The 18,770-nt window shown below is 38.7% G+C and overlaps 1 protein-coding gene across 1 annotated transcript in view; it reads left to right on the forward strand.

Annotated features, from left to right (window-relative positions):
- The window catches only part of BAZ2B (bromodomain adjacent to zinc finger domain 2B), a 244,363-nt gene that overhangs the window by 40,138 nt on the left and 185,455 nt on the right, over positions 1–18,770 (forward strand). The window lies entirely within an intron of this gene.

The raw sequence follows: 18,770 nt of genomic DNA on the forward strand, positions 1-18,770 counted from the left end.
ATAATGAGGTGAGCTCCCGTTACTTGTCCCAGCTTCTGCCAACCTAGCAGTTCAAAAACACATAATAATGCAAGTAGAAAAATAGGGACCACTGTGGGGGAAGATAACAGTGTTCCTTGCTCCTTTGGCATTTACGCCTGCTGGCCACATGACCACAGAGACGTCTTTGGACAGTGCTGGCTCTTCGGCTTTGAAATGGAGATCAGCACTGCCCCCTAGAGTCGGGAACGACTAGCACTTGTGCAAGGGGAATCTTTACCTTTACCTTAGAAGATATGTTGAGTATTTTGTGGCAGGTTATCAACATGCCCTCGAGTCCTCCATTGCATAACATCTATTCTGTAATTCAGGAGAAAATCAAACTACTTGGGAATAGTCACAATGCCATAGTTTCTTTTTTAAAAAAAATCAGAGGGAATTTTGATGGCAGAAATGGAAGGGAATGTCACTTTAATGAGCTGTGTGCCTTCCCAACTCTTTCTCTTTTCTTGTTTCTCTAATGCCTCTTAATTCAGCACTGCCTGGTTTATTAGAACATAGTTTCCTATGATATGCAAACTATGGGATGAAACCAATTGCCTGGCTTGGATGACACCTATGAAATTGTTATGTAATTGCAAAGGAAGTACACAGTTAAAATAAAGGGTAGTTAGAAGATGAAAAGCAAGAGGGCTTAATCCTGTTTATTCCTGTTCAACAACTAAGGTTTATTGATTTGGGAATTAAGGCTGGATCAGACGTCGGTGTGTTTGTGCAGATACAGAAAGTATATGACTAATTTCTGCAGTTCTTAGAGAAAAGGTAAAAAACAGACATAATAAATAAACTGTAGAATCAGGAACTCGTCTCCAAGCAGCAAAACCTAAACAAAAGGCAAACAAAACTGTAATTTCAATAAAAGATTGAGAGATGGATTTTTAACAAGCCAAAAGGAGAGACAAAGCAGTTTAAGTTACAGCACAAAAATTAAAATGGATGTTGAAGCTGAATGACACTGGAAGTTTCAAAAGAGTTATACAAAAACATCCTTGGTGTAATCTTTGTGAGGATGCTGTGTTTAGAAATTGACCTTTTAAAGGCTTTGTTTGGTGCATTTTAATTGTGCAACTATGCCGTGGAATTACATTAACTTTTTGTTTTCATTAGGCAATATATGTGCTCATTCTTACTAATGAGCCCTAAAAATAAATAGCACTTAAATCAATCTTTTAATGAAGTTAACACAGCACACATAAATGCGCACACACATCAATTTTCCAAAGATTGGGAAGGGGAGGAGACTCTCATAGAATTTAATAAAGACCTGAACATTAGCATATGGCTCTTATTAGCACTGGAAAATGTTCACATTAAAATATTGCATGCATTGACACAATGCATTGCATGCATTGAAAAGAAACCAGTTAATTTTAAAAAGTTCCTGTGCCTCTGACTGATATTTTTATTGTATAAACATGTTCATATTGTGTAACTTTCTCAACTGTATGCCAGATCACATCCTCATGGCTGAACCTCAGTTTATTTTCCATTTGCTACAAAGTCTGCCTACCAGAAGCATTGTTTTAATCTGATATGGCTACAAGAACAATTTAGTATTTCAAACACCATAAATGAAATATTCATGGAAAAGCTATTAATGTGCTTTTTTTCCAACAGCTAGATTTGAAAAGGGTGTTTCTTTTAAGCATCACAGGAAAAATGATTTTCATTACAAAACAAGTTTCGCATTTCAAAAGTACTTAGGGCTGTCATCAGTGACTTAGATCTTCATGAATTGAATAGCCAACATAGGCTTGTCCAAATTGGAGTATATCCTTTTTATTCATAAGTACACATATTCAACCTGGTTTTCAATCTGAGTTAGACGAGATGATGACAGTACCATAGTTCTGTTGTCATAGATATATTACAACCTGGACTGAACTGAATCCCACAATAACGTTTTGAATGTATCTAGTATGGAACTTCTTTATATTGATTGAGATTCCATGATATTTAAAAGGAGTGGAGTAAGACTCTTTTTTAAATTTAAAAACCTTCATTAAATCCTACCATTTAAAGGGAAAAATAGCTTTTTCCCCCAGTTTTGGGCAAGGTGTTAGAGCATGTGATGCCTACTCAACACCATTTGTTTCTCAAGTTCATTACTGAAGTTTAGACTTGGGAATGTGTCAGATAGTTTTCGTTTCCTTGAGTTTTTTTTTAAAAAAATATTTATTTGTATTCTGTCTTTATTGCTTTTACAAATAACTCAAAGTGGTAAACATATCCAGCATATTTTCCTCCTCTTATTTTCCTCACAACAACAACTCTATGAGGTGGGTTGGGCTGAGAGAGAGTGACTGGCCCAAAGTCACCCAATTTGGCTTTCATGGCAGAGATCAGGACTAAAACTCGCAATGTCCTGCCTTCTAGCCTGAAAACTTAATTACTAGACCAAACTGGCTCTCAGTTTATTTAAGATGAACAGGGGTAGTAATCCTACCAGAAGTGGGTTCCTACTGATTCGGACTGGTTCAGCCAGTGGTGAGTTGCAGGCGGTACGCCCCAGTACAGGGTACCGGAGCCTGCCCGGAGCAGTACGGTGCTCCTGAGGGCCCACCTGCCCGTCTCCTTACCTGTCCTTTAAAGCCTTTGGCACTTCCGTGCACGGGCATGGCACATACAGCTGCTGCGCGATGCTCTGCCGAGCAGCTGGAGCATCGCGGAGGCTTGAGAAGGCGTTGCTGGAAGGTTGCTACACGCGTTCATATGGAGGACGCTGGGCCCCATTGCAACCATACTGGTTGCAACGGGATCCGGAACCCACCACTGGGTTCGGCCGAGTAGGTAGTAACTTGGCCTGCCATGCCCCCAAACCGGTGTTTTTTGCTTTTGCGCATGCGCAGAAACATTTTTTAGTACTGTGCATGTGTGCATCAAGCGCATGTGCAGCACATCCCTGAGCAAACTGGCAGTAGCAGCCAGAACCCACCCCTGATCTTAGGTCTGGAACTGTTAAGTAGCTTTTAGCTCTAATAACCATAGTTTTCTTTTGAACTATTTACCTTGGATGGAATTTAGAAACATTGCTTTCTTATGGCTCAAATGCTACTTGAATGTATGACTTCCGAAGGACGTACTAGGAAAGGCTTGTTCCATGTGTGGGTAGCAAATGGGCTATGGTGTTCCTTAGGGTTGCGATTTGTCTCCATTTTATGTAATGTATTTATTTATTTATTAGATTTTATCCTGCCTTTATTATTTTATAAGTATTCAAGATGGCAGACATACCCAATACTCCTCCCTCTTCTTATTTTCTTCACAACAACAACCCTGTGAGGTGGGTTGGTCTCAGAGAGAGTGACTGGCCCAGTGTCAGTCAGCTGGCTTTTGTGCTAAAAGTAAGACTAGAACTTACCGTCTCCTGGTTTCTGGGCCTGTATCTTTACCATTGCACCAAACTGGCTCTATGGAAGAATAGAGTTTAGAGAGAGTCTTCTTCACCAGTTCACTGATGATTCCACACAACATGCTGATTCACCAAATTGTATCTAAAATAAAGAAAAAAATCCTATTCAAGTTTTAAATTGATGTTTGATGTCAATAGTAGATTATGTAAAAATAAACAAATGAAAGGGTATTTTAAGCAAAACAGGTCAAGCTGCAGACTCGGAAAGCAGGTTTCACAAAATCCTTTACAATGAATTTCTCTCCCACTAATCTGGAACCATTAAAACCAGGGGTGGGTTCTGGCAGTCGCTACTACCGGTTTGCTGTGCACGCATGCAGAGTGCAATAAAAATTGCTCTGTGCATGCACAGAAGCAAAAAACAAGATGGCGGTGTATATGCTGCCTGGAGAACCAGTTTGGGGGCATGGTAGGCCTGGGTTGCTGCCGGTTCCAGTGGCCCAGGCCGCCAAACCACTACCAGCTCAGCTGAACTGAACTGGTAGGAACCCACCACTGATTAAAACTATAGTCTGTGTGCTATTTCACAGTTAGTCTTACTAAGATGTATGATATAAACCTATAATTCCTTTACTAATTTAAAAGCTCATGCTGTATTAGTCTTTTTATCTTAACTATATTTAAGCCACAGTGACACAAACTCTTATATCACTACCAAGCTCTGTATAATAGATGGCAATGTTTGGCAGGATCTCATTAGTAAAGATATGATTTCATTAAACTTGATCAAGTTTAATAATAATTTTAAAAATCTGCCCGAATTGATTATATATTTGGTTTATGGTTAATCTTTTCAATAAGTCTTAATATGTCAGCAGACTCAGTGCTTAAAATGGTGTATCTGATATTAAGAAGGTAGCATCTGCCTTTTTCCACATTATTTTATATTATTTAAAAGTGGTCAACAAAAAAAATAAGATTATTTCATTATGTGGGTTTTGAATTAATTATTGCTTTGTTATATTAACCTTATTCACATGATTTGTCTGAAAGGGAAGTTGTTGCATTCAATAAACAAACATAGGTAGCCCTCATTTAGGGATTACAATTGGGACTCACAACGAAGTGCTCGCTAAATAAAACTGCAATTGTGCTTTTGATCTTATTTCAGCTTTCCTTTAATTACAGACACACAAAGGGTGTAAATGTGAGGATTGGGATCAAAGTTACTTTTTTCATTACTGTTTTGAGAACAATTGCTAAATGAGGCAATTCTTAAATAAGGACTACTTATATGCCCCCATCAATCTTAACGGTCTATCTTTGTACTTGCGAAAAGATGCAAATTTATCAGAAAATATGCTGTCCTTTTAATAGAATTTGAAGCCACTTGGCATAACATGGTACTTGTATGATGTGTGACTGCTTTTGCCTGGGATAATTGCCCATCCCCCTGATTTTTGCCTTTAAAGGTAAAGGTACCCCTTTTGCTGTGGAATGCCCCCTTTCCATGAAGCAATTCCCATATCATTGAGGCAAATTGTTGTAGGATTTGCTGTTTCATTTCCACCTCTAACCGCTCCGGTGGTTTGATGAGAGTCCTGGCAGCGCAGTGGTTAGAATGCCATATTGCAGGATAATTCTGCTGACTGCCAGGAGTTCGATCCTGACTGACTCAAGGTTGACTCAGCCTTCCATCTTTCCAAGGTTGATAAAATGAGGACCCAGATTGTTGGGGGCAATATTGCGACTCTTTAAACCTCTCAGAGAGCGCTGTAAAGCACTGTGAAGTGGTATATAAGTCTAAGTGCTATTGCTTGTTGGCAAATGGGCTTCAAATGCTTCTTTCCTACTTTGAAACTGAACACTCAATAACCCTGGGTCTTCTGCTAACTTTTTGAGAGATTGGGCCGATTCAGTTTGTGGAGTGAAGTCCTGATGTCTACCCGTGTTCCCATGATGTGAATGGTGCCTGCAGATGGTTTACTGAATTAATAATACTGAATCAAATGCACAGTCAACTTTTTCCTTCTTTGTCCCTAGGGTAAACTTCAACGGTCTTTTTACAGGCATGCTTAGTGGCTGGCAGAAAGGGGAGAGGGAAGCACGTTGCAATAAATGGTGTAAAACTGGCCAACTAGAGGTTTTAAATATGGAAAGAATAGATTTAGAATTGATGATTTTGGAGACTTACCTGTGAACAATGCTAGTCGATGTAAGGATGGGTTGTGAGATGCGGAGTCCAGGTAAGGATAACTGAGCTATTTGATAGTATACTCAATGACAGATTAAAGTAATTGTAATTTATCTGGGATGGTATAAGGATTCCTGCCTTGGGCAGGGGCTTGGACTAGAACCGTGATGGCGAACCTATGCCACACGTGCTACAGGTGGCACGTGGAGCCATTTGTTAGGCCATGTGAGGCATTGCCCTGTCAACTCCAGTGTGCATGCGTGCTGGCCAGCTGACTTCAGCCTTCATTTTCGGCCATTTTTCACCTTCTGGAGGCTTCCTCTGGAGGGCGAAAAACAATCCAATGCGCAAACCGGAAGTCTGCTCAGGACTGTTGGACCATTTTTTGCCCTCCGGAGGCTTCAGGGAAGCCTCCTGAAGCCTCCAGGGGGCAGGGGAGGCTGTTTTCGCCCTCCCCAGTTTTCTAGAAAGCCTCTGGAGTCAAGGGAGGGCGAAAAATGGGTCCAATCGTGTGGCAAAAGCAGGGGAGGGCAGGGGTCGTGCATGTATGTGTGGGGGTTGCGTGCATAGAATTATGGGCGTGGGCATGCCCGCGCACAACTCCCCTGCGCTCCCCACACTTTTGGCACGCGATGGCAAAAAGGGTAGTCACCGCTGGACTAGAAGATCTCCAAGGTCTCTCTTCCAGCCCTATGATTCTATGAATTAGGTTTGTAAGGTAAGAGAAACCATCTATGGTTTCTTCATGTGGTGTGAGATGTGGTTTAAAAGTGAATTTTCAGTGAAATAAAAAAATACCAGTTTCCCTTAAGACACGTAAGAAAATGTAAAAATGCCATTAAGCTCACTTTCAAAAGCAGATGTATTTCTTGCATGTTTTCTCTTCAGTGCCATGAATAGAAGGTATTGTTGAAGATTGTGCCACTCAAATATGCTTAGTTTCAGCAAAGGTATTGTATCATATTTCCAGAGCAGGATATTATATACTTTTTTTCCTACAGTCTTTATGAATCTCTAGACTTGAAACTGATATTTTAAGATTTCCATAGAAGATAATGTTTAAAGGACTTGCAATCTTTTCTAAAATATAAATACAGTATCATTAAAAGCAAGAACCATATGGACAATTCAGGCATATTTACTTGTACTGAATGTAAAAGATTATTCTTTTATGAACTGATGCTATAAATATGTCAGAATTAAAAGACTTGTTTGGTATTGAGCAATTTCAAATAATGACATCAAGTGGGCCTTTCCAGATGTTAAGAGAATTATGATTTTTTTAAAATTAAATGCTTTATTTCTGGTATATTAGTATTATCCTAGGTCCGGTAAGCTGGTATCTGATTCTTACATACTCTATGCAGGGGTGGGTTACTGCCAATTTTACTACCGGTTTGCAAGCCCCATTGTAAATGTTCTTCACGCATGCACAGAACAATTTTCAGTGAATTTTGTGCATACCCAGTCACTAAAAACCAAAATGGCGGCGGCCCAGTGGTGGCGAGGGAATGGGTTCGGGGGCATGGCAGGCTTGGGTCGCTGCCGGTTCTGCGACCCAGACCTGAATTCCACTACCGGTTCGGCCGAACCGGGAGCAACCCACCTTTGACTATGAATTTGGAGAACTGCATGGGAGGGAGGAGAACTGAAGGTAGTCGTAGACTTATGATCACAATTGAGCCCAAAATTTCTGTTGCTAAGTGAGACATTTGTAAAGTGAGTTTTGCCCCATTTTACCATCTTTCCTGCTACCGTGGTGAAGCGAATAAATGCAGTTGTTAAGTTAGTGACACCAATATGCGGACGATACACAATTGTATCTGTCCGCCCCGTGCCAACTCAATGAAGCGGTGGACGTGATGAGCCAGGGTCTTGAGGCCGTTAAGAACTGGATGAGCGCTAACAAACTGGTACTCAACCCGGACAAGACCGAGTGGCTGTTGTGCTTCCCTCCCAATAATTTGGCTGACATTCCAACACTCAGGCTGGGGGGTCAAATTTTATACCCCTCAGACAGGGTCCGTAACTTAGGAGTCCTCCTGGATTCACAGCTGACTTTCGACCATCAGCTGTCGGCTGTGACCAGGGGGGCATTTGCCCAGGTTCGCCTGGTCCGCCAGTTACGGCCCTACCTGAACCGGGAGGCTCTCGCAACAGTCACTTGAGCCCTTGTGATCTCTAGGCTGGAATACTGCAATGGGCTCTACATGGGGTTGCCCTTGAAGAGCATCCGGCGACTGCAGTTAGTCCAGAATGCAACCGCACGAGTGATAGTGGGCGCACCGCGATTCGCCCACATTACACCCATCCTCCGCGAGCTGCACTGGCTACCTGTCGGTCTCCGGGTGCGCTTCAGGGTATTGATGACCACCTTTAAAGCACTCCATGGTAGTGGATCTGGATATTTGAGAGACCGCCTTCTGCCGATCACCTCCCTCCGACCGATTAGATCGCACAGGCTGGGCCTCCTCCGAATTCCATCCGCCAGTCAGTGGCGACTACGCGGAGGAGAGCCTTTTCTGTTGCAGCTCCGACCCTGTGGAACGAGCTCCCCGTTGAGATTCGTACCCTCACCACCATCCAGACCTTCCGCACAGCCCTCAAGACCTGGCTCTCCCAGCAGGCCTGGGGATAGGTTTCCAATTTACCCGCCCGAGTGCTGACTGTTGAATGCATGTTGTGGTTTACCATTTTATTTTGTTCACTATTGTTTGTCTCTTGGTTGCACCCCCTCCCCTTGTGATTGTAAGCCGCCCTGAGTCCCCTCAGGGAGAAGGGCGGCCTATAAATCTCAATAAAATGTGAAATGTGAAATGTGGTTGTTAAGTGAATCTGGCTTCCCCATTGACTTTGCTTGTCAAAAGGTCACAAAAGGTGATCACATCACCCAGTACACTATAATTGTCATAAATATGAATCCGTTGCCAAGCGTCTGAATTTTGATCATGTGACCATGGGAATGTTCCAACACTGTTGTGAAAAATGATTATAAGTCACTTTCTTCAGTGCCGTTGTAACTTCAAATGGTCATTAAATGAGCTGTTTATAAATTGAGAAATGCCTTTCTTTATATAGAAGTCTGCACCCCTTCTGGTTTTATCTTTGTATCTGCCACTGTGTGATTGGCACAAAATTACCAAGTGAGTTCTTTGGTCCAGTACCTTAACTATTATCATTTTCTTTTAATCCCTCGTGGGGTGGAGTCTGGACAACTGAATGGAGCTAAGTGTTTACTTGCCAGATGCCCTTCCTGTCGCCAATGCAGCGCTTTATTCAGCAGATATATTCTCATTATGCCCAGAGAGAGAAATATCTGCCTCTACCTAGGATCAAACTCACAGTCTCCTGATTGTGAGGCGAGAGCTCCACCTCTAGGCCACTGCACCACTCCAGTACTTTATCCATTATCCCACACTGTTATTTCCTATTCTATCCTTTGCTACGTCTCTCTTTTAGGCTTCTAAATGATGCTGGTTCGGTTGTCTGAAAACTGATCCCAGGTGGCTAGAATTGGGTGGGGAATTCTGGAAACCATACAATGTTTAGGGTCCCTGGCAGTGGTGAGTTCCTACTGGTTTGGACTGGTTCGGCCAAACCAATAGTGGTTTGGCAGCCTAGGTGGCTGGAACAGGCAGTGACCCAGGCCTGACATGCTCCCAAACTGGTTTTCCAGGCAGCGCCTGGTTCTTGCTTCTGTGCATGCGCAGAACAATTCTTTTTTGCACTGTGCATGTGCGTGCAGTGCGCCCATGAGCAAACTGCTTTTTAGAAGAGAGAGTGTAAATTTCACCCAAACAAAAGAAAGGAAGAACGAATGAGAACAATACATATAAGGGAAAAAAAACAAAGTACAGAGAGTCCTTGACTTGTAACTGTTTAGCAACAATCCAAAGTTAGAACAGCACTGAAAAAAGGGACATACAACTGGTCCTTGCACTTACGACTATTGTAATACCACCACAGTGACATATTCAAAATTCTTTCTCTTGGCCACTGTCATGTATTTATGATGGCTACAGCACCCCAGCCTAGGATTATTTGATTGTCATTTGGAAGCTTCCCAGTCAGCTTCTGACAAGAAAAGTACATGAGGAAAGCTGGATTCATTTAATGACTATATGCTTCACTTAACAACCATGGAAAAAGGTTATAAAATTGGGTGACTCACTTAACAACTGGCTTGCTTGGCAACAGAAATTCTAGTCCCAATTGTGATTTTAAGTTGAGGACAACTGTATTACACAAATACAGTGTATAAGGTAGAATAACGTTCTAGACATCATTGTTTACTTTGATTTAAGAAGGATCTATATGGGCTTATATTAACATTTATATATCTTAGTTATTAATCTAGATAAATGTATTTTATTTGTATATGTATTTGGTGCATCTAAGAAGATATCAGGCTCGAAAGAATCGATTTAATGTTTTAAAAAATGATGTCCTTCTAATATAATGGTTTAAAATTAGCACAACAAAGCAGGCCACTGAAAGAATCATAAAAGTGCAGCATAAATTTACTCAGAAAGGTTTATCATTTATCATTGATAAAAAAATTAGCAGAGTTTTGCTTAACAGATAACTGTGACTATACAAATACAATTCTGAGCAGAAATATTGTATATGGATGATTAAATTTGTTCTTTTTCCCCTGAAATAATAATAACCCATTTACATTACCTCTTCCTATTCAATTCCTAATACTAATAGATGTTAATATATACTCATATATGCATCCTATTATGATTTATGTTGATTGCTTTTATTTAGTATCCTATGACTGTCACTGAATGTTGTGTCTTATTATTTATGATGATTATATTTTATGATTATGATCATGATTCATCACTTGTTGTTGCAAGTACACCAACAGCCTATTCTATTCTATTCTATTCTTGTTAGTAAAGAGAGGGTTTTGTTTACCCAGTTGTTTCTGCTTCCCATGTAGCATGTGTGTGTGATGATTTCAGTCACACTACAAAAAGCAAGGTACTGCTAAGAGCAAAATTTGGAAAGCAGGAAACGGCTTTTGTTCTTGGTTATTTCAATGCTACGATTTCCACTCCCCGATCTGTTCAAAACAGTTTGAAGCTGAGCCATTATCATCTTCAATTCTGCCAACCTTGAAATAAAGAGAATGTGTAGAGAATACCATGAACCAATTACTGGTCTCTCTGTGGATCTTGGAATAACACAAATCCTTTAGAGCCCACTCACCCCAAATAGAAAGGGGGGGGAAGGTAACAATCCTCTCCGAATCTACCTTATGTTTTTATTTATGCTCTTAGTGTTTGTCTGGTCACTTGCAAAAAATGATGTGTGATTTCTAAGAACAGGAGATACAAATCACCAAGCTACCTTTTCTCAAGTGGCTGTAAGGACCCACAAGCTGTGATAATGAAAAATAGCACATCAATATTTTTGCAGCTAGGCACCTTTGTAAATGTGATGGCTGGAGAGAGGCAGGGAAAGAGATGAGTTCTAAATAAGCAGAACACTGAAGCTCAGTGGTGGGAACTCCAGGAGGTGGGAGGCAGGGTGAAACTATAGTTCACATCAATGGGGAATAATAGACCACCCACAATCGCTGTGGTACTGCAAGCACTACAAAAAATACGCTACTCTATAAATCAACGGCGCTGAAAATTTGTTTGATTTGTTTCTCAGAACCCACCAATATCATAAGGCTCTACTGGTCCAGAATGATTCCAAACTAGCATACAACCTTTATATTTAAGTGCCAATGGTCAGGGATGGATAGGAATTTAGTAATGGTTGCCTTAAGGAAGAAAGCTGCTTAGTGACTGACACAAGGAGATCTGATGACACAAGAATATAAAGCATAGATTTTAGGCTTACATACTGCCCCATAGTACTTTACAGCACTCTCTGGGTAGTTTACAATGTTGGAGCATTATTTGCATATTATCCCAACAATCTGGGTCCTCATTTTACCAGCCTCAGAAGGATGGAAGTCTGAGTCAATCTTGAGCCCCATTAAGATCAAACTCCAGACTGTGGGCAGAGTTGGCTGCAATACTGCACTTCAACCACTGCACCACCAGGGCTCCTATATGTGTACACGAAGCTATTTTTGCTAAGCCAGATCATATTACCATATTGTTTTTATTTACTTAACAATATATAATCAAAGTTTCTTCTCAAAAACTTCCCAAGTGGCTGTCAGATTAACCTTTCTGTGGTGTTCCCAGACACCATGTTGTATCTGATGTTTTAATTTTTTTTTTAAACAAAGCAATTACATGAGGAGCTTTCAGGTTGCAAAGAAAAATATCAGCCTCTATCATCAGCCTTATTTAAAAGAAAATGCTGGAGGCATTCTTAGAAAATAAAGCTATTTTTAAAAATAATAAAGGTGGGGTACAAACAAACAGATAAAGATGGGTAGCTGTGGCATAGTTCTTTATCTGGAAGTGTGATCTTCTTGCAAGAACAATTATGTGCAAGTGAGAATTGAGTAAATCATGAGAAATATGCATGTAAGTTGAACGTAGAAGGAATGGGGAAATTTAGAAATATGTGGCATAAAACAACACAAAAAGAGCATCAAGAATGAATGGCTACTAAATGAATTAGTCTACTCCAGGTGACCACTTCAACTAGTCCCTACAGGTTCCTTGGCAAGTTTTTAAGAAATGGTTTGCCATTACCTGCTCCTTCTCTGGCTGTGAGAGGGTGTCTGACCCAAGATCACCCAGCTGGCTTTATGCCTGAGATAGAACTAGAACTCTGGTCTCCTAGTTTCTAGCCTGCTGCCTTCAATACTATACCAAATTGGCTCTCTGCCATATATGAGGGAAGTATGAATAAGTCAAGAGGAAGAAACCCAACAATTTGTGGTTCAGAACATCAAAAAAAGAGGTGAGAAATCCTCCTCAGATCCATATATGGATTGTCCATTTAAAATTATTTTACAATTAAATTCATTCTCATATTCAGTATTGAATATTATAATCTTGCCATCTAATAGCTGCACCGAAAGGGAAGGAAAAAAGTGGAAGCAGTGAAAACTAAGATACCTGTAAGGTTTAGTTTAGGCTCTCTGAGGTACCAAGGGAAACATTCTAGAAGTAAGAGATGGGTGTATGGGTAGGAACATCTGGGCTCCAGAACATGCATTTTATGTTTCCAGAATGAGCCTGAAGCTAGTAAACTTTGTCTCTATTCCAGAAATACCTCTGAAAGCAATTTGGCCTGGAAATTCTTTCCATCATGACCATACAAACAAAATCAAACATTTTAGATCTGTACTAAAGAATGCTAACAATGATAATCAACACCCAGATCTTGTTTTTTAATTTAATTGCATTTGAGAATGTAAAAATTCATGTGAAGAGTGAGATTCCTGAAATGCCGTGGTCATTCACAATGGCTTTTGCAAAGTGGAGTTGGTGGTGCTTAAAAGTCCTTCCTGTTGTGTGTTTTACCAGCACAGCTATTAAAATCTCTGTGTCACAATTACAAAGCCAGAATCATCTGTTATACACATACACACACACGTGCAAATCTGCTTGGGCTTTTGATTTACTCTCCTTTTTTTATTAGGACGTGAAAACAGATTTGAGTTTCTTGCCTACAACCAGCGGCCTCTATACTAGATCTGTTGCAGAAATTTGTGTACTGGCATATACTTTCTCTCTCAAGTCTTCTGACTGAGCAGACTGCCCTTTCTTGGTTACAGATGGCTTTCCTGTCATGTACGCCCTGTAGCCTTGATGGCAGTTATACGCCAGACCTGCTGCTCTACAAATGTTCTCGTTTTGGAGCACCCGGCTAATATTTTCACAAGCATTGAAAGTGTTAAAGGGCTCTTTTCTAAGAGTTAAATGGAATGGTGGAGTAGAATTGTTGAGCAAAATGTAAGGGGGAGATAACCAGAGATAATAAGATAAAAGGCCAATCAAATGTAGGCCTAATATTGAGAGAACTTTTGCACTTGGAGTTTTATAAAGGCATCAAAGTAATTTTCCAAGAAATCTGTCAGCATCCCACTTTAGGACAAATGGACTCTAGCCAAGGAATGATTGCCAATCACACCAGCAAAGGCAAACATGCCAAGTATTTTGTCAGAGGACAAAACTGAGAGATTTACAGTGTATTCTCTCTTTATTTCCCGTTGATATTTAGTGTTAGTGTTTTGTTTCATTTTTTCCCCCAAATAAACCCTCTCCAAACTTTCTTCTTCTTCTAGGTTTACATCATTATATGCTTGTATATGACTTGATTCCTTTTTCTGGCATCTGGACTACACACACACACACACACACACACACACACACATACACGTGTGTGTGTGTGTGTGTGTTATTTATTTATTTATTTATTATATTGCATTTATATATTCTAAATGCCAAAATAGTCCTCAATGAAATAATTACCTCAAGTGAGGTCTAATAAATCCTGCTTCATTTCTCAGCAACTGAAAAAGCCTACTTTATCTCATTTATATTCTTGAAAAATAATAATATATCCCTCAATAATTCTTTTAATACCATAAAAACAAGAATATCTGCTCATCTGAGGTCTTTGGGAAGGACTTGATAAGTGGATAAAAATGCCAAATCCAATCTAAATATCTAACTGACTGTACAATGAATCATAATAACAATAATATAAAACCTGCAAATAGAAATAGAATGTGACAAAATGAAGTAAAGATAGTTGTACCAATCCTAATAGGTGCCTTAGGTGCAATTTTAAAACAATTTTAGCACCATTTAAACACCATGGGCATTGACAAAAATCACCATTGGTCAATTGCAAAAGGCAGTTTTACTTGGAACAGCTTACATGCTGTGATGATACCTCTAACACTATCAAACTACATCTACCTATCCCAGATCCTTGGGAAGGACTGAATACGTGAATAAAAATTTCAAATCTAGTCTAAGAATTTGGCTGCAATGAAGCATAACAACAACAACAGCTTGAAAGGTACCATGAGTTAAATTACTTGAGAAGTTCTAATTTCTTGTATGTAATGGCGAGTATAATACAAATCTATCAAGCAGCTTTAATCTTTACCATTTGAAATTTTAACCAGAGTCTATCCAGTGTGCTCATTTCTGTTACAGAGAGTTATTTTAAGAATATAATGAGAGCATGACAATTTTTACTAATTATAGTGAGAGGCTGGAATATATTTAACTTCTGCCTTGGAAGGTGCTTGTTAATAGTCATTTGTCAATCATTTTTAACTCGTGACCTTGCAGTGTGCAATATGCTTTGGAAACAATGTTAAAATGTAAGGAAATGATAAATTTCTAAACATAGAAGAACAGTTTCTTAAAAATATGAAATATGGACATGTTGTCTTTGAGGAACAGGATTATTTGTAAGATGCCCTTGAGCATGATTAACAGTGTATAGCAAGCAGCTCTTGAGCAGCAAAGCAAGATGTGAACAGCAGCAGCAACAACAAAAAAGCCCCATTCTGTTCTATCAAAAGGAAGAACAATACCAGTAATATAAAACAAGTTAATTGAGACTGCTGGCTTCTGCTAGACAAAAATAAAAAAAAACCTGGCTTTCAGCAGGAGCTGACATGATTCAAAATGAATGAAACGCAGTCCATTACGGTAAGTCCTCCTGCCTATGTACATGCACATATATCCACAGAGTTGGTACGGAAAGGAGAGTACAATGCAGGTATATAAAGAGCCTCCAGACTGAATGTGCACAGTAGAGCTAGTATCACTCAAAGTTCACATCATAAACCACATACAAGGCAACGAAGGGTATATTTCAAAACATGGGCAAAAGCAGAGTTGACAATCTCAGACAGGCATCTGTGCAATGCCACACAGAGCGCCAGAATCAACAGTTGAACGCAATTAGAAAAAAAATGCAGTGTGAAGGAGATCTTGTCATTTGTGGCCATTCCATCCTGCATGGCCATCCAAGCCAAAGGCAATGCTGCCGCCAAACATAACTAAGCTAAACATTACTGCCGTTTTCTTCTCTTTCTAAAATAAACAAAAGTGAAATCGACATTCATAACATGATCATCCTTTTGCCAGTCATAGTATGTAAACAGAGATGTTTGAGGTATTTTCATGCTTAAATATACTTTCTCTAACCAGCCCATCAGTCAGTTCTATTAGATTTTTTGATCCTGGTTATCCTGGTTAGCATTTATTTTATTTTAAAATCCATCCCCTCCAGCTTTTGACCTTTACGAGAATCCTGGGAGATGTTAGGTTGAGAAACCTTAAGAATTCGCATGACTGATACACTTTGTCAACCAAAGCAATATAGAGAGTTCTCTTTTTTCCATATTCATTTTTGAAATTCACAGGTGGAGGAGAGATGCCATTCAGACCAAGTTCAAAAGGATGTTTTGTCTACTAATGGTTACTGATTATGCATTTTTGGTACCTGGAAACATTCTTTATTAATCTGACTGCATCTTAGATGTAGGGTGTTTATCTATAATTTAATTTAGTTATAAATTTCTTCTCTCTGTTTGTCTTGTGAATTTATACGTTTATTAGCCATTCTGGGAGAAAATTGAATTGGAAAAGGCAAATACTGTTTGTTAAAGGGAAAATGCAAATATTACCTAGGAAGCTTGAAATGCTGAGCTGAACCTAGGACATCATGGTTTTAAGTCCAAGTATCTAACTCTGATAGTTATGGCAATAATCTTGGTTTAAAGTCCATTTATAGTTAATAGATTGCAGTTTAATATTAGGTCTTTGACTGCAAGGTTGCTTCCAGAGAAAGGTTTTTATACTACTGTACTGTCTTTCCATTGAGTTCTATAGAAAAAAATAATGATACCATTAACCCAACTAGAAATGAGAAAAACAGTTATGATAAACTTTTGATCTAGAAAAACACATGATCTTTAGCCAAAGTGCTAAGCCATGAACTTTTAAACACATTTCACAATTGTGTTTACTTTGAGATTGCTATATTGGCATAATACAATATGAATGTACTATAATATAGGCATTCTAGGTAGGGTGTTGCAGGATATATAATGTATTTACAATCTTTCCTCTTAATAAAGTGTTATTTATTTACACAAGACTTTCCTGAACTTCCAGACATTGTTCTTGCAGTGGATAATTCAAAGTATATTATCGTGTACTGTTGTGTTGTCAGTGCAGCATTGATATGTATGTAATAAACCATAACATATTGGGAGATGGGTTAAAGAAAAATACTTTTCATTGACACTTGTCAAATGGCATTGCCTTGCACTTCTACTCTCCTCTTTATTCTAGTAAGGTTCATATTGTAGATGAAGCAGTTTTCAAATTCTGTGGGAAGATTGCAGTCAGAGCAGATGGTTTTAAAAATTCTTTTTCTGTTTCCTGATAGGCTATATTAATATATAGTTAATTAACATCCTTTGTCGCTTACTAGCAGCATTATATGTCATTAAATTTGCTCAGTTGCTTTGTTGAATAATTTTGAAGATGATCTTCAAGAGATAATTTTTTGAATTGTCCTTTTTCAATATGGTACCTAGAATAGAATATACTCAGAGGTTGAAACTCTAAATTTATTGTAGACCTATGCTTTTTTGGGACATGACGCTTTGTAGAGTCTAAGTCTATTGTATGTTGGAGTAGTTGAGGAAATGTTGTTCTCTTTACTTTCTCTTCTAGTATTGATCTCTTTCAGTAAACTCCAGAAAAATGATACAAATAATAACAGGAGCCAAACTGTCTGAAACAGAGCAACTAAACTAGTAAGAATCTACATAAATGTTGGGATAAAAATATCTGATGTTGGATTGTTATATTAGATAGACTCAAGATGACTTTTATCCAGAACTTTATCCAAAGCCCAGTCTGTAGACATTAATTTATAGTTATTTCCACACCAAAATGTATCAACCACCCATTTCTACAGACATTTCTTTTGTTAAATATGTAAGACCAGACTCAATCATTTATCAATGTACCATGCATCTTTACTCAGTTTTCCTAGTCACTTAAGATTTAATTTTTCTTTTTTAAAAATATTTTATTTTAAAGTTTACAAATACAAAGATTAAAAAACTAATATAAATATAAAAAGAAAAAAGTGCAGAGATAAAAAAATTATAAAAAAGAAAAAAAGTAATAAAAAGAAAATAAAAAGATCTATAAGGAAATAATTCCACCCCTTCATCATAACAAGTCCATTCCATTTGACCAATTTATCACCTCTGATTCAGCACTCAAAGATTTTCATACATTTCTTGTCTTAAATATAAACAAATGTTAAAGCTTCATCATTCACTCAACCAAAGTCTATTAGGATTTGTCAAAATAGCATGCATGCATGCATGCATGCATACATACATACATACATACATACAAACATACAAACATACAAAACATTAATCAAATAAACCAAGTTTATATTCCTTTCCTTTGAATATACTATAACACAGTAACATTACTTTCTCTGAAAATACAATAAAAATATTTTCTTCCCACATCTTACCATTTACTTGTAAACGACTGTTTTAAAGCCTCATCATTTGGTCTGATCAAGAAAAATATATTAAGAGCAACCAAGAACAACTTTATTTTCCTGATTTCATTGGGTGGGGGCTAAAGAGTAACCTAGAAGTGGTTTACATTATTTCCCCCTTTCTTCTTTGCTCTCAATAAAATACTGTTTGTGGATAGAGAAATTCTCTTTTTCTCTCAATTGTGGGATTGGGATCAGTATCTATGATGACTATGCTGTTGAGTATCACCTCCTATCTATTCACACAGACACACCATGGCTTTGTTTTGCCCTTGGTGTCCAGAGTTGACTACCTGTGGGGTTTCAGGGTAGGCAAATAGAAAGTTTGGCAACTGCATCAATCCTTATCAGATAAGGACTTTTAACAGTTGTCCAGCAATGCCACATTTCATGCTGACCTTAGAATGGTGGGCTTCTAATCAATCATCACTTCAGGTTGACACGTAGTATGGCGAGTATACCAACACCCTGCCAAGCCAGGACAGTGAAAGAAGCAATTTTCTCATGATTCCTGTGGAATCAGACTGCACATTGCATGTTTTATTGTAAAAATGTCCATGTTCCATTGTGCATATTTACTGTCTTGATTGTTTATGGAATGTCCTTAATATGACATCTCATAGCTTATTGGATGTTGTTTAGCATCTGGGGATAATTCAACTGAGTGCTGCCTTTCTTTTGTGTTTC

This window comes from Thamnophis sirtalis, unplaced genomic scaffold (genome assembly GCF_051295495.1).
Source record: "Thamnophis sirtalis isolate CommonGarterSnake01/CBP01778 unplaced genomic scaffold, rThaSir2_p1.2 scaffold_1, whole genome shotgun sequence".
NCBI classification, from domain to species: domain Eukaryota; kingdom Metazoa; phylum Chordata; class Lepidosauria; order Squamata; family Natricidae; genus Thamnophis; species Thamnophis sirtalis.